Source organism: Bufo bufo, chromosome 6, assembly GCF_905171765.1.
Source record: "Bufo bufo chromosome 6, aBufBuf1.1, whole genome shotgun sequence".
In the NCBI taxonomy this organism is placed as follows: Eukaryota; Metazoa; Chordata; class Amphibia; order Anura; family Bufonidae; genus Bufo; species Bufo bufo.
In genome coordinates this window covers 12,772,235-12,786,577 of record NC_053394.1, presented here as the reverse complement: position 1 = coordinate 12,786,577, position 14,343 = coordinate 12,772,235, and positions in this window count along the sequence as shown.

Here is a 14,343-nt window from a genome sequence, read left to right as displayed (position 1 = left end):
GGCCAGTCATTCCCAAGTGGCCCCGAGGGTGGGTTCCTGCACCCACAAACGCCAGGTACACAATTGTCCAGCCAGGGCACAGTTCTGGAGGATGACGAGGTGGAGGATGACGAGGTGGAGGATGAGGAGGAGGAGATGGAGGAGGAGGAACCATGTTCACAGCAGGGTGGCACCCAGACCAGCTCATGGCCATCACTGGTGCATGGCTGGGGGGATACAGAGGACACAGACGATACACCTCCCACAGAGGACAGCTTTTCGTTGTCTCTGGGCAGCCTGGCACACATGAGCGATTACATGCTGTAGTGTCTCCGCAACAACCGCAGAGTTGCCCACATTCTAACTTGTGCTGATTCCTGGGTGGCCACGCTGCTGGATCCCCGTTACAAGGACACAGTACCGTCCTTATTTCCTCACTGGAGCATGATTGTAAGATGCGCGAGTACAAGCGCACGCTGGTAGACACGCTGCTGGTGGCATTGCCACCTGACAGTGGAAGCACAAGGCGAAAGCAGAGGAGGAGGAAGAGGTCACCAGCACCTCAGAAGGCAGGGTTAGCATGGCCGAAATGTGGAAAAGCTTTGTCAGCACGCCACAACAACCAGCACCACCATCTGATATGGAACGTCTTAGCAGGAGGCAGCATTTCACCAACATGGTGGAGCAGTATGTGTGCACACGCCTACACGTACTGAATGACGGGTCTGCCCCCTTCAACTTCTGGGTCTCCAAATTGGGCACATGGCCTGAGCTTGCCCTTTACGCCTTGGTGGTGCTGGCCTGCCCTGCAGTAAGTGTATTGTCCGAACGTGTGTTTAGCACGGCAGGGGGCGTTATCACAGACAAGCGCAGCCGCCTGTCCACAGCCAACGTGGACAAGCTCACGTTCATTAAAATGAACCAGGCATGGATCCCTCAGGACTTGTCCGTACCTTGTGCAGAATAGACCTTATATACAGGCCTTACCCAGCCATTGTTATACTACAGCGCAATTGCTCATTCTTGTATTTTGGATATTTCACACTCTTTTGGAGTGTACCCTAATAAAAAAAAATATTTAAACCAAAAACCAGTGTTGGCTACCTCATCCTCCTCCACTGCCGCTTCCACCTACACCGCTACATCCAACGCCTCCTCAAACTCCTACTCCATATGGACCTCGTCCTTATAAATCAAGTTGTTTTTTTTCTTATTTGTACGTATTTTATTTTATGTCATTTCACTAATTTGTCTGTTACATTTTCGGGTAAAATTCATAACTTTTTGGGTGTGATATACCACTGCTCTACCTAGTAGACAGGTAAAAAAAATTCACAAATTTGTCTTACATTTTAGGGTGAAATTCACCAATTTTTGGGTGTAATATACCACTGCTATACCTAGTAGACAGGTAAAACCCCTGCTGTGCATAGGTGACAGGGAATAAAATTTCAAAAATTCTTCTTTAATTGATGCGCGCCCCCTCCTTTCATTCAATGCTTAAACTTTAATAACTTGTCCCACATTTGCGCTTCAATGATTTATCCCACTTTTCCGCACGATCATATTTAATTTTAAAAAATTAACCTCCCTTGGATGTGGTCTCTCTTTTTTATGCTCCCTCTCCGGTGTGGAACCCTGATTCGCCCATAACCATGATCAACATGGTAGGCTCCACAACCTCCTACTCCATATGGACCTCTCTCCTAGATCAAGATTATTATTTTTTATTTTTATGTATTTTATGTTATTTAAAGTCACTTCCCTATCCACATTTGTTTGCAGAGCACTTTCCATGCTCTTAACCACATTTTGATGCAATTTGCAGCCCTCTAGCCCTTTCCATGACATTTTTACAGCCATTTTAGTGCTCAAAAGTTCGGGTCCCCATTGCCTTCAATGGGGTTCGGGGTCGAACATCCAGGTAACTCGTCGAACCCGAACATCCAGGTGTCCGCTCAACTCTACCAGCGTCTCTTCATAACTTCGGCGGATCCACCGCCAGTTTAGGGTTTTATTAAGACTGGCTTCTAAAATGCTGGTCTTAGGGCTCTTTCACACGAGCGGATGCCGTGCGGGTAATCCGCTGCGTGAAAGAGTGCCAAGCCGCGTCCGTACAGCAGAGACACGGAGCATTAAAGAATAACTGTCACAATTTTTTTTTTGCTAAAGTGTAGGGCAAGTGATAGGTAACAATTTTGCAATAGACTTTATTTAGCCAAAATGTTTATTTTTGGTAGAAAATAATTCATGAAGCAGCCGGCTCACTGTGCATAGTGCTTCTTCTTCCGGCGGCTGCTTCATGAATTATTATCACAGGGATCGCAGGTCAGTGAATCTAACGGAGCATTAGATTGCATAGAAAGGGGGAATATAAATGTAATTTTAACTCCTAAGACTCCTGTGCCCAGCCTTCTGTCTCCCAGGGAAGCACGAGAGGCAGAAGCACAGCATCTGCACAGCCCGTCTCCCCTTTTGTAATAGGAGACGGATGGCCCTTAGCAACGCTCTTTTGAAGAGTGCTGATAAGGGCCATTTCAGCCCCAGTTTTCTACCAAAAATAAACATTTTGGCTAAATAAAGTCTATTGCAAAATTGTTACCTTTCACTTGCCCTACACTTTAGCAAAAAAAATTAAAAATGACAGTTATCCTTTAACATGATTGATAACGCTCCGTGCCTCTCTGTGATCTTTTTACTATAAAATCACAGTTAGATAAAGTTGTCACCGTGATTTTGTAGTAAAAAGGTCACAGAGAGGCACGGAGCGTTGTCAAGCATGTTAATGCTCCGTGTCTCTGCTGTCCGGATCGGGGCTTGGCTGTCTTTCACGCAGTTGATTACCCGCACGGCATCCGCTCGTCTGAAAGAGCCCTTAATAAATATGCCCCTATGTTCCATTTACCAGGGTCAATGTATACTTCTATTTAGATTTTTCTTGGTTACTTAATGTTTTCTCCCACTACCTAGATTTAATTATGCAGGCATCTAAGTCTGGGTGTTCCTCACTTACGCTCTTTCCACCAATTGCTTCATTGGTTGTGTTTTATTTTAAATACCTAACCTCATTAGGGCTTGATGAAGTGCAATATGCGTGAAACGCGTCACCGAGAATGCCATGGAGCTTTTTAACTAGTTTATTAGTTATGTTTTATGCAACTTCGGCTCTGGATCACACCAGATTTATATTTTTGGAGTTTATTTGCCACGGGATTATCTGTGCAGCCTGACAACTACCATCCAGGAGAGGCTGAATACAAGCAGGATTTGGGTGGGCGGTGCAAATGTGTTTTTGCTTTTTCCTAAAAATTAATTTGTAGTTTGTGACTAAAAATAACTTTATTTTGAGTACAAGCTGCTGTCTTCAAAGATGGTCACTAAGTGTCCCCAAAAGCCAGTTTAGACATTTAAGGACAAACTGCACACAATCTGAACAGTTCGAAAAGGAGGCACCGTTTGGAGAAATGGTACCAGGACATTTTTTTTTTTACAGGAATCACTTAATAAAGTAAGAGGCATGGATATAGACTCCCTTTTTTAATAGATCTGCCCCTCGATCCTCTGGTAATGATGCATTGAAATTAGTGTTATTGTTTGATACAAGTTTCCTATATTATTTCCAAGCATTGGCATTAGAGATGAGCGAACCAGTTCGTAACGAACTTCCCAAAATTTTGTCCGTCAGATGAACCTGAAGCTTTTCAGGTTCTGTTCGGACAAATCCAGTAAAACAGTGTTCAGCGCCTTTTTACTTCACATGTCAGCGGGAAAAAGCACTTAGGAAGAAGAAGAAAGATGCTTCCATGATGAGAGCAAGTGGATGGGAGGGTTTGCTCTGATTGCCTTACAGGCCAACAGACAGCCTTTATGAGCCAGTCGGTGCTGCAGCAGGCAGGGAGGTGTCCTAGCAGAGCATCATTCTGTGCTGGGCTGTGAATGAGGGTGGATGGGTGTTAGTGTCAATATACGTGTTTCTTACAATACAGAGGGTAGCGGTTTAAATCTGAGTGATAACTTGAAATACTAGGCATAAAACCATGTCGGTGTGCAACGTATGCCCCGGGGAGCCCCAGTATATTCGTGTTGATGTCTGAGAGGGGTATAATATGGACTAGTGTAGTGTCCTTGTGTCACTGTGGTCCTGCTTCATGCCGTTGCTCTCTGGGGTTAAGCTCCGCTGCAGAGATTGAGTGACATCACTCAGCATTCTCCACTCAAATACACCATATCTGCTTTCTACACCTGCAATGTTGAGATTTTAGTGTGGGTGCAGTGTGTTTGAATGGAGAAGACTCAGCGATATCTGGTCACATGGCCCTTCATCAGTGATCATCCTATAGACAGGACCTCTGTGTGGACAGCACAAAAGACTTGACCAACAATGGAGAATACTTTATGAAATATAGAAAATGGTGCAGAATATAAGTGCCATAAAGTCATCGTACAAACACATTGGTCAAAAGTAGCCAGAAATTGGCCATCCCCTTTAACCCCTTCCCGCCCAGTACGGTGCAGCGGGACGTGACTTGCCGCCCAGCGCCGTACTATTACGGCGGGCTGATCGGGGGGGGGTGCAGGAGCTGCGCCCGCCTGATCAGCGGCAGGGGTCCGGCAGTCACTGATAGCCAGACCCCTGCTGTATGCGCCGGCATCAGTGAAAACACCGATGCTGGCGCATTAACCCTTCATGTGCCGCGGTCAGCACTGACCGCGGGACGTGCGATGTGTGGAGGGAGGGCGAGAGTTTCCATCGGGTCTCTTCGCTGCTGATGGGGATCCGATGGCAGGGAAGGCAGCCCGATGTCTTCCTGTAAGCCTGTGAGATCCAGCAGGCACTGGTAATACACTTACAGCCAATGCATCACAATACAGAATCATTGTGATGCATTGTAAAGGGGATCAGACCCCCAAAAGTTAAGGTCCCAGAGTGGGACAAAAAATAAAGTGTAAAAATAAGTTAAAGTTTCACGTAAAAAAAGAAGCGTCCTTTTCCCAAAATAAAGTAAAAAAATTGGTAAAAAAAGAAAAGTAGACATTAGGTATCGCCGCGTCCGTATCGACCGGCTCTATAAAAATATTACATGACCTAACCTAAAATAAAAACTGTGCTAAAAAAAACATTTTTTGGTCACCTTACATCACTAAAAGTGCGATCACCAAGCGATCACCTTACATCACCAAGCGATCAAAAAGCCAAGCCATATGCCCCCCCAAAATAGTACCAATCTAACCGTCACCTCATCTCGCAAGAAATGAGCCCCTACCTAATGCAATCGCCCAAAAAATAAAAATAAATATGACTCTCAAACTATGGAGATGCTAAAACATGATTTTTTTTTTTTCAAAATTGCTTTTATTGTGTTAAATGTAAAATAAATAAAAAAAGTATACATATTAGGTATCGTCGCATCCGTAACAACCTGCTCTATAACAATATCATATGATCTAACTCCTCAGGTGAACACCGTAAAAAATATTAAATGAAAACGGTGTCGAAAAAGCCATTTTATGTCACCTTACACAAAAAGTGTAATACCAAGCGATTCAAAACGTCGTATGCACCCTAAAATAGTACCAACCAAACCGTCATCTAATACCGAAAAAAATGAGCCCCTACATAAGACAGTCGCCCAAAATATAAAAAAACTATGGCTTTCAGAATATGGAGACACTAAAAAGTATTTTTTTCCAAAAATGCTTTATTATGTAAAACTGAAACAAACAATCAAAAAAAGTAGTCATTGGTATTGTCTCAACCGTAACAACCTGCTCTATAAAAATACCGCGTGATCTAACCTGTTAGATTAACATTGTAAATAACAAAAAATAAAAACAGTGCCAAAACAGCTATTTTTTGTTACCTTGCCTCACAAAAAGTGTAATATAGAGCAACCAAAAATCATATGTACCCTAAAATAGTACTTTATCCCATAGTTTCCAAAATGGGGTAATTTTCTGGGAGTTTCTACTCTAGGGGTGCATCAGGGAGTCTTCAAATGTGACATGGCAGCTTAAAATTATATCAGTGAAATCTGCCTTCCAAAAACCATATGACGTTCCTTTCCTACTGCGGCCTGCCGTGTGCCCGTACAGCAGTTTACGACCAAATGTGGGGTGTTTCTGTAAACTACAGAATCAGGGTAATAAATATTGAGTTTGGTTTGGCTGTTAACCCTTGCTTTGTAAAAGTAAAAAAAAATATTAAAATGGAAAATCTGCCAAAAATTTTAAATTTTGAAATTGTATTTCTATTTTCCATTAATTCTTGTGGAACACCTAAAGGGTTAACAAAGTTTGTAAAATCAGTTTTGAATACCTTGAGGGGTGTAGTTTATAGAATGGGGTCATTTTTGGGTGGTTTCTATTATGTAAGCCTCACAAAGTGACTTTGTCCTGAACTGGTCCTTAGAAAATGGGCATTCGAAATTTTCAGAAAAATTTCAAGATTTGCTTCTAAGCCTTGTAACGTCCCCAAAAAATGAAATGGAATTTACATAATGATCCAAACATGAAGTAGACATATGGGGAATGTAAAGTAATAACTATTTTTGGAGGTATTACTATCTATTATAAAAGTAGAGAAATTGAAATTTGGAAATGTTTAAAATTTTTTGGTAAATTTGGTATTTTTTATAAATAAATAAAAAATTATTTTGACTTAATTTTACCACTGTCATGAAGTACAATATGTGACGAAAAAACAATCTCAGAATGGCCTGGTAAAAGCTTTTTAAAGTTACCACATAAAGTGACACATGTCAGCTTTGCAAAAAATGGCCTGGGCAGGAAGGTGGAAACTAGACCGGGGTTAAATGGGTTAACTTGACATTACTTGAATAAACTTGATAATACAAGAACATTGCTTTACTTGACTGGATTTCACTTCTCTTGGTCCCAGTAAGGTGCAAAGTGGTGGCAGTTGGCCCAAATGCTTCAGTCTGATTAGTGTCCCAAAAGAGTGGGGTGTCCTTAGGCTTTTATCCCTCACATAAAGTAATGTCTCTTTCTCTCGGCAAGAGGAGCAGGTTGCTCTATGAGCTACTTCCCTGGGCACCATCTCCCCTCACTGCGCCATGCTGGCTGTTGCTCTGTCCAGCTCCAACTAAATACAGCTTCCTGAAAAACCCTCCCTTGGTGGGAAGCGGGGCAGCCAACTTCTCCCCAAAAGAGGAAAAAGAATGGAGTGGTTTGCCCCATTCTATCTAAGGCTCTGCCAGAACCATGCCACCTGCTGGACACCAGGCACATTGCATATAACAGAATAAATTAACAATTGCATAACAAAATAGAGTGACTGGATGAGAGGAACTGGAAATAAATATGCAGATGAAATCCATCGCTAGACATCAGAAACAATAGTCAGGTGACAAAATGGTGGTGCCCCATTCCTGGGTACTACAGGTGCATCTCCAGATAGTTGTGTGTGTGGGGGAAGGAAATAATCTCATGGTAGGTTGACAACTTGTGTTTTACATTACAGAAAGTTTTTTCTTAATCTCTATATGGAGGGGTTCCTAACGAAAGACCCAGAGCCAGAATGTGGGTAGTAGCAGCACCAGCTATCTGGACAGAAGTAGTAGTAGTAGGCTGCAGTTGTCCATGGCATTGGAAAGGGCAACATTATCGTTGAGGAGAAAGAGGATGAGATTGTCCCATTATTATGACCAGTTCTTACTTTCGATGTAGGCAGCGTGTAGCTCATGAAGGAGGTCACGTGTGCTGAGCTGGCTCGGTGGGTATATAACGGGTGTGATAGGCTGTGTGCACACATATCCCCCGGTGGGTATATAAGGTGTGATAGACTCTGCACACGTATCCCTCGGTGGGTATATAAGGTGTGATAGGCTGTCTGCACACATATCCCTCGGTGGTATATAAGGTGTGTGATAGGCTGTCTGCCCACATATCCCTCGGTGGTATATAAGGTGTGTGATAGGCTGTCTGCACACATATCCCTGGGTGGGTATATAACATGTGTGAATGGCTGTCTGCACACATTCCCCGGTGGGTTTATAAGGTGTGTGATAGGCTGTCTGCACACATATCCCTAGGTGGTATATAAGGTGTGATAGGCTGTCTGCACACATATCCCTAGGTGGGTATATAAGGTGTGATAGGCTGTCTGCACACATATCCCTAGGTGGGTATATAAGGTGTGATAGGCTGTCTGCACACATATCCCTAGGTGGGTATATAAGGTGTGATAGGCTGTCTGCACACATATCCCTAGGTGGGTATATAAGGTGTGATAGGCTGTCTGCACACATATCCCTCGGTATATAAGGTGTGATAGGCTGTCTGCACACATATTCCTCATATATGGACAATCACAACACATTAGTAAGTGCCTTGTATTACGTTCTATAGTAGTCTTATACCAACATAGATACTGTATTGAATCGGCATAGATACTGTATTGAATCGGCATCATTAGCTTCTGATCGGCGGGGGTCCGACACCCGGGACCCCCGCCGATCAGCTGTGTGAGAAGGCAGCGGCATTCCAGAAGCGCCGCGGCCTTCTCACTGTTTACTGCTGGCCGAGTGACGTCACGATTTGTATCAATTGGCCTGGGCGGGGCTAGGCTCCATTCAAGTGAACGGAGCTTAGCCGCGCCCAAGCCAGTGATACTAGTCGTGACGTCACTGGGCCTGCGGTAAACAGTGAGAAGGCCGTGGCGCTTCTGGAACGCAGCTGCCTTCTCACACAGCTGATCGGCGGGGGTCCCGGGTGTCGGACCCCCGCCGATCAGAAGCTAATGATCTATCCAGAGGATAGATCATCAGTTTAAACAAAGTGTAGAACCCCTTTAAATCTGTAATTCTAATTTCAGCAATTGGAGTTTATCATGTAGACAACGTTAAAGCGGTATTCCGTTATAACAAGTTATCTCCTATTCACTGTGGAATGGGCATAACCTGTTATAACCCCTTTAACTTGTGATTGGCTGCAGCTATGTCAAACTGGATGTTGACCTCGCTGAAGCCCAACAGAGCATCACAGGCCTGCAGGAGAAAGAGTGGGGGGGCTACGCTGGGAAGCAGGTAAGTCATCTTCCCTTTGCAAGGCACCATTCTTGCACAACCCCTTTAAAGGGAACTTGTCACCTCAAAAATGTATATAAAGCCGCCAGCATTACCTTAGTAGCCATCAGTCTGTTAATAATCATATGTTTGATCCAGTAGTCTGATGCTCCATAGCCATCAGCGCTATCTTGCCGGTCAGTTTGAAGTCAAGGTAAGCACGCCCCCTAACCGCCCCCCCCGCAGTGCGGCCGGGATTGCCTAAGTCTCGCGCATGCGCTCCTTGGTGAAGTGCGATCCTGTCTGCGATCCCGACCGCACTGCAGGCTGTCAATCTAACAAAAGAGGGGGCGGCGTGCTTACCTTGACTTCAAGCTGACCGGCAAGATAGTGCTGATGGTGCTTGAAACGTCGTTTTTTGAATCTATGGAGCATCAGACTACCGGATCAAACAGATGAGTATTAACAGACTGGGGGCTACTATGGGGTTATGATGGTGGTTTTATATGCATTTTTGAGGTAACAGATTTCCTTTAAAGGGAACCTGTCACCTGGATTTTGGGTATAGAGCTGAGGACATGGCCCGCTAGATCGCCGCTAGCACATCCGCAATATCCATGCCTTATAGCTCTCTGTGCTTTTATTGTGTCAAAAAAACGATTTTATATATATGTAAATGAGGCTACTAACGTTTCCGGAGCCCAGCCACGCCCACTGTGAAGGAGCCCAGCACCGCCCTGCATCCTCCGAATCTCCTCCTTGCTCCCCGACGTCACAAAGCTAGAGCGCCGTAATCTCGCGATGCGCATGCGCAGTGTCGGCATAGTGTTCCTTCCCTGAGGCTGATGCCAGCACAGGGAAGGAACACTATGCCGACACTGCGCATGCGCATCGCGAGATTACGGCGCTCTAGCTTTGTGACGTCGGGGAACAAGGAAGAGATGTGGGGCGGTGCTGGGCTCCATCACAGTGGGCATTGCTGGGCTCAGAGTCAGAGAACGCTGGACTCATCTCTCAAGCATGGAGGAGACAGGACTCATCTAAGGTTAATTTACATAACTATAAAATCGTTTTTTTGACACAATAAAAGCACACAGAGCTATGGGGACTGGGTATTGCGGATGTGCTAGCGGCGATCTAGCAGCCTATGTCCTCAGCTCTGCACACAAAATCCAGGTGACAGGTTCCCTTTAAGTTCTTACCAGACAATTTTTACTATAAGGAGGACATACAGTTGCAAGAAAAAGTATGTGAACCCTTTGGAATGATATGGATTTCTGCACAAATTGGTCATAAAATGTGATCTGATCTTTATCTAAGTCACAACAATAGACAATCACAGTCTGCTTAAACTAATAACACACAAAGAATTAAATGTTACCATGTTTTTATTGAACACACCATGTAAACATTCACAGTGCAGGTGGAAAAAGTATGTGAACCCCTAGACTAATGACATCTCCAAGAGCTAATTGGAGTGAGGTGTCAGCCAACTGGGGTCCAATCAATGAGATGAGATTGGAGGTGTTGGTTACAGCTGCCCTGCCCTATAAAAAACACACACCAGTTCTGGGTTTGCTTTTCACAAGAAGCATTGCCTGATGTGAATGATGCCTCGCACAAAAGAGCTCTCAGAAGACCTACGATTAAGAATTGTTGACTTGCATAAAGCTGGAAAGGGTAATAAAAGTATCTCCAAAAGCCTTGCTGTTCATCAGTCTATGGTAAGACAAACTGTAAATGGAGAAAGTTCAGCACTGCTGCTACTCTCCCTAGGAGTGGCCGTCCTGTAAAGATGACTGCAAGAGCACAGCGCAGACTGCTCAATGAGGTAAGGAGGAATCCTAGAGTGTCAGCTAAAGACTTACAAAAGTCTGTGGCATATGCTAACATCCCTGTTAGCGAATCTACGATACGTAAAACACTAAACAAAAATAGATTTCATGGGAGGATACCACAGAGGAAGCCACTGCTGTCCAAAAAAACATTGCTGCACGTTTACAGTTTGCACAAGAGCACCTGGATGTTCCACAGCAGTACTGGCAAAATATTCTGTGGACAGATGAAACCAAAGTTGAAACACACAACACTATGTGTGGAGAAAAAGAGGCACAGCACACCAACATCAAAACCTCATCCCAACTGTGAGGTATGGTGGTGGGGGCATCATGGTTTGGGGCTGCTTTGCTGCGTCAGGGCCTGGACGGATTGCTATCATCGAAGGAAAAATGAATTCCCAAGTTTATCAAGACATTTTGCAGGAGAACTTAAGGCCATCTGTCCATCAGCTGAAGCTCAACAGAAGATGGGTGTTGCAACAGGACAACGACCCAAAGCATAGAAGTAAATCAACAACAGAATGGCTTAAACAGAAGAAAATACACCTTCTGGAGTGGCCAAGTCAGAGTCCTGACCTCAACCCGATGGAGATGCTGTGGCATGACCTCAAGAAAGCGATTCACACCAGACATCCCAAGAATATTGCTGAACTGAAACAGTTCTGTAAAGAGGAATGGTCAAGAATTACTCCTGACCGTTGTGCACGTCTGATCTGCAACTACAGGAAACGTTTGGTTAAAGTTATTGCTGCCAAAGGAGGTTCAACCAGTTATTAAATCCAAGGGTTCACATACTTTTTCCACTGCATTGTGAATGTTTACATGGTGTGTTCAATAAAAAAATGGTAACATTTAATGCTTTGTGTGTCATTAGTTTAAGCAGACTGTGATTGTCTATTGTTGTGACTTAGATGAAGATCAGATCACATTTTATGACCAATTTGTGTAGAAATCCATATCATTCCAAAGGGTTCACATACTTTTTCTTGCAACTGTTAAACTAATATGAACTGTAAGTTGTCTGGATGAGATTTTATCTATACAGGGCCAACTATTTAAAGCATTTCTGATACTATCAGACTGTGGTCACTATAAGAAGGAAGATATTTCCACCTATATGAACTATATGCTATCTGGGTGATAATTTTTTCCAAATACCACCACCGGCCACTAAATACTATTATTATAATTATCAGTTTTAATATAGACATTGTCTGTGAGGGCCCCGCAACACGGCATTTAAAGCGACTGTGACTGCTATTTGTTTCATTGTTTATTGATTTTGTATATTTTTGGGGCATTAAATTGATACCTGCACACTGAGAGACAGTCTTTTTTTCTGATAGTCTGCAATCTTGGGTATTTTGCAGACTGTACGCTCGTGGCAAGGTTACTGTCCAATTTATGGTGAGTGTTTCCTATATTTGTTGCACTAGTTATAACATAACCCGTGTATGCCCGATATATTTCCAGGAAAACTTATGCCAGTGTTAGGCTACAACTGTAAACCATTGATGGAGCTCAATTTACATGATGTGACTGCTGAGTGCCAGGAGTCTCCCAGCTTCTGCCTGCGCGAGATCTCCAAGAGGTGACTTAAAAAAAATATTAATCTAAATTGTGTAGCTGTGCTCTTGAAGCGTAGATGCCTTTTTTAGGTCCAAATTCTGTGCTGATAAATGACAAAGTTTTTTTTATTGATAAGAGGGCAGAATTCCTAATACCCCCTCCCAGTCAGCACTATTGGGAGCTCACAACACAATTTTTTTTTAAACCCTATGGCCAGAGGTGGGCAGGGATTATATAGGGTGGACTCAGGAGCTGAGCCCACTCCATACACATCTGACAAGCTGCCTGCAGTGTCCGGGACCAGAGATAACTTTGATCTCAGCCGATTAACCACCTTATATGCTGCTGTCATTAGTGACTGCGGCATCTAAGCAGTTGGACAGAGATCTTCCACTTGAGTGATTGTCATGGCCCTAAGGCCTGCTATTGTAGCACTTTCCCTGCCAGATGCAAGGCTTAACCACTTAACAACCGCCCTCTGTCTTTGACGGCAGACGGCGCAGATGTCTTTGGCCGTTGCTGCAGATGAGGGGGTTCCAGGGCTAAGAACTGGCTGTTACTAACAGCCTGTGTTCCACTGCTGGCTCCTGCTTAACAGCAGGGTTCGGACGAAACTCCAATCCCAGCTGTTATCCCTTTGATTATGCAGTGATCCATACTGCGGCATGATCAAAGGGGACTCCCCCTGTGTATGGGTCATTGGGGTTTCCCAGAACTGTCACTTTTTGGTCACGTTGCTTCACACAAAAGAAAAAAAGCAAAAGAAAAGAAAATGATAGAAAAGTTGTACAGTATTTACCCCAAAATGGTGCCTAAAACAAAAAACTACAGCTACAGCTAGATAAATAACTAAACAGCTCTGTGGATGGAAAAATAAGTTGTATCAGAATGAGGTGACAGAAAGCGATTATTATTATTATTATTTTTTTAAGTAAACAGTTTTTACTTCATTATTTGTACAACATAAAAACGTATACACTTGGTAACGCCATAATCTTACCAGACCCACAGAATATGGTTACCACACTGCAAACTAGGGTTGTTGCGATACCAAAATTTTGATTCGGTTTCGATACCATAAAAAAAGTATTGCGATACTCGATACCATTAGAAAAAAATAAAATACCAAAAAAAGGCGTGTGCATTTCGCATTTTATGGAATGTCCAGCCCATAATTGAACAGTCCTATCCTATTTTTTTGGGGAGACAAGGTGACAAAAAAAAATGGGGAATCACGCAGTTTTTATTTATTTATTTTCTGTTACGGCGTTCACCGCATTGATTTTTTTTATATTTTAGTAGTTTGGACGTGGCGATATATGATATGTTTATTTAATATGTAAAATTGGGAAATGGGGTGATTTATACTTTTTTAATATTTTTCTTAATGTTTTTTTTTTTTTTTACTTTTTATTTAATAACTATTTCCCCCCTTAGAGGCTAGAACCTGGGATCTTTTCATCCCTTGTCCTATTCACCCTGATAGAGCTCTATTAGGGTGAATAGGACCTCGCACTCTCCCTGCTGCCCTGTGTATAGTGCACACAGCAGCAGTGAGATTACCATGGCAGTCAGGGCTTTAGTAGCGTCCTGGCTGCCATGGTAATCGATCAAATCCCCAGGATTACACTGCTGGGGCTCCGATCACAACTGCTACTGTACCACCAATGAATAGGTGGGGACCCTGTGGCTACCAATGATTTTAATACTGGGTGGGTTGAGGGGGGGGGGGGGCGGGCGCACCGCGCCACCAATGATTTTAATACTGGGTGGGGGCGCACTGCACCACTAATGATAATACAGATACAGGAGGCGGGTGCGGCAGCAGAATCGCATAGCCTGCACCCGACCTCTATGACAGGGTGCTGGGATCCGCGGCGGTTAACTCCTCAGGTGCCGCACCCAGCTCCCTGTCACAGAGGTCGGATGCAGGC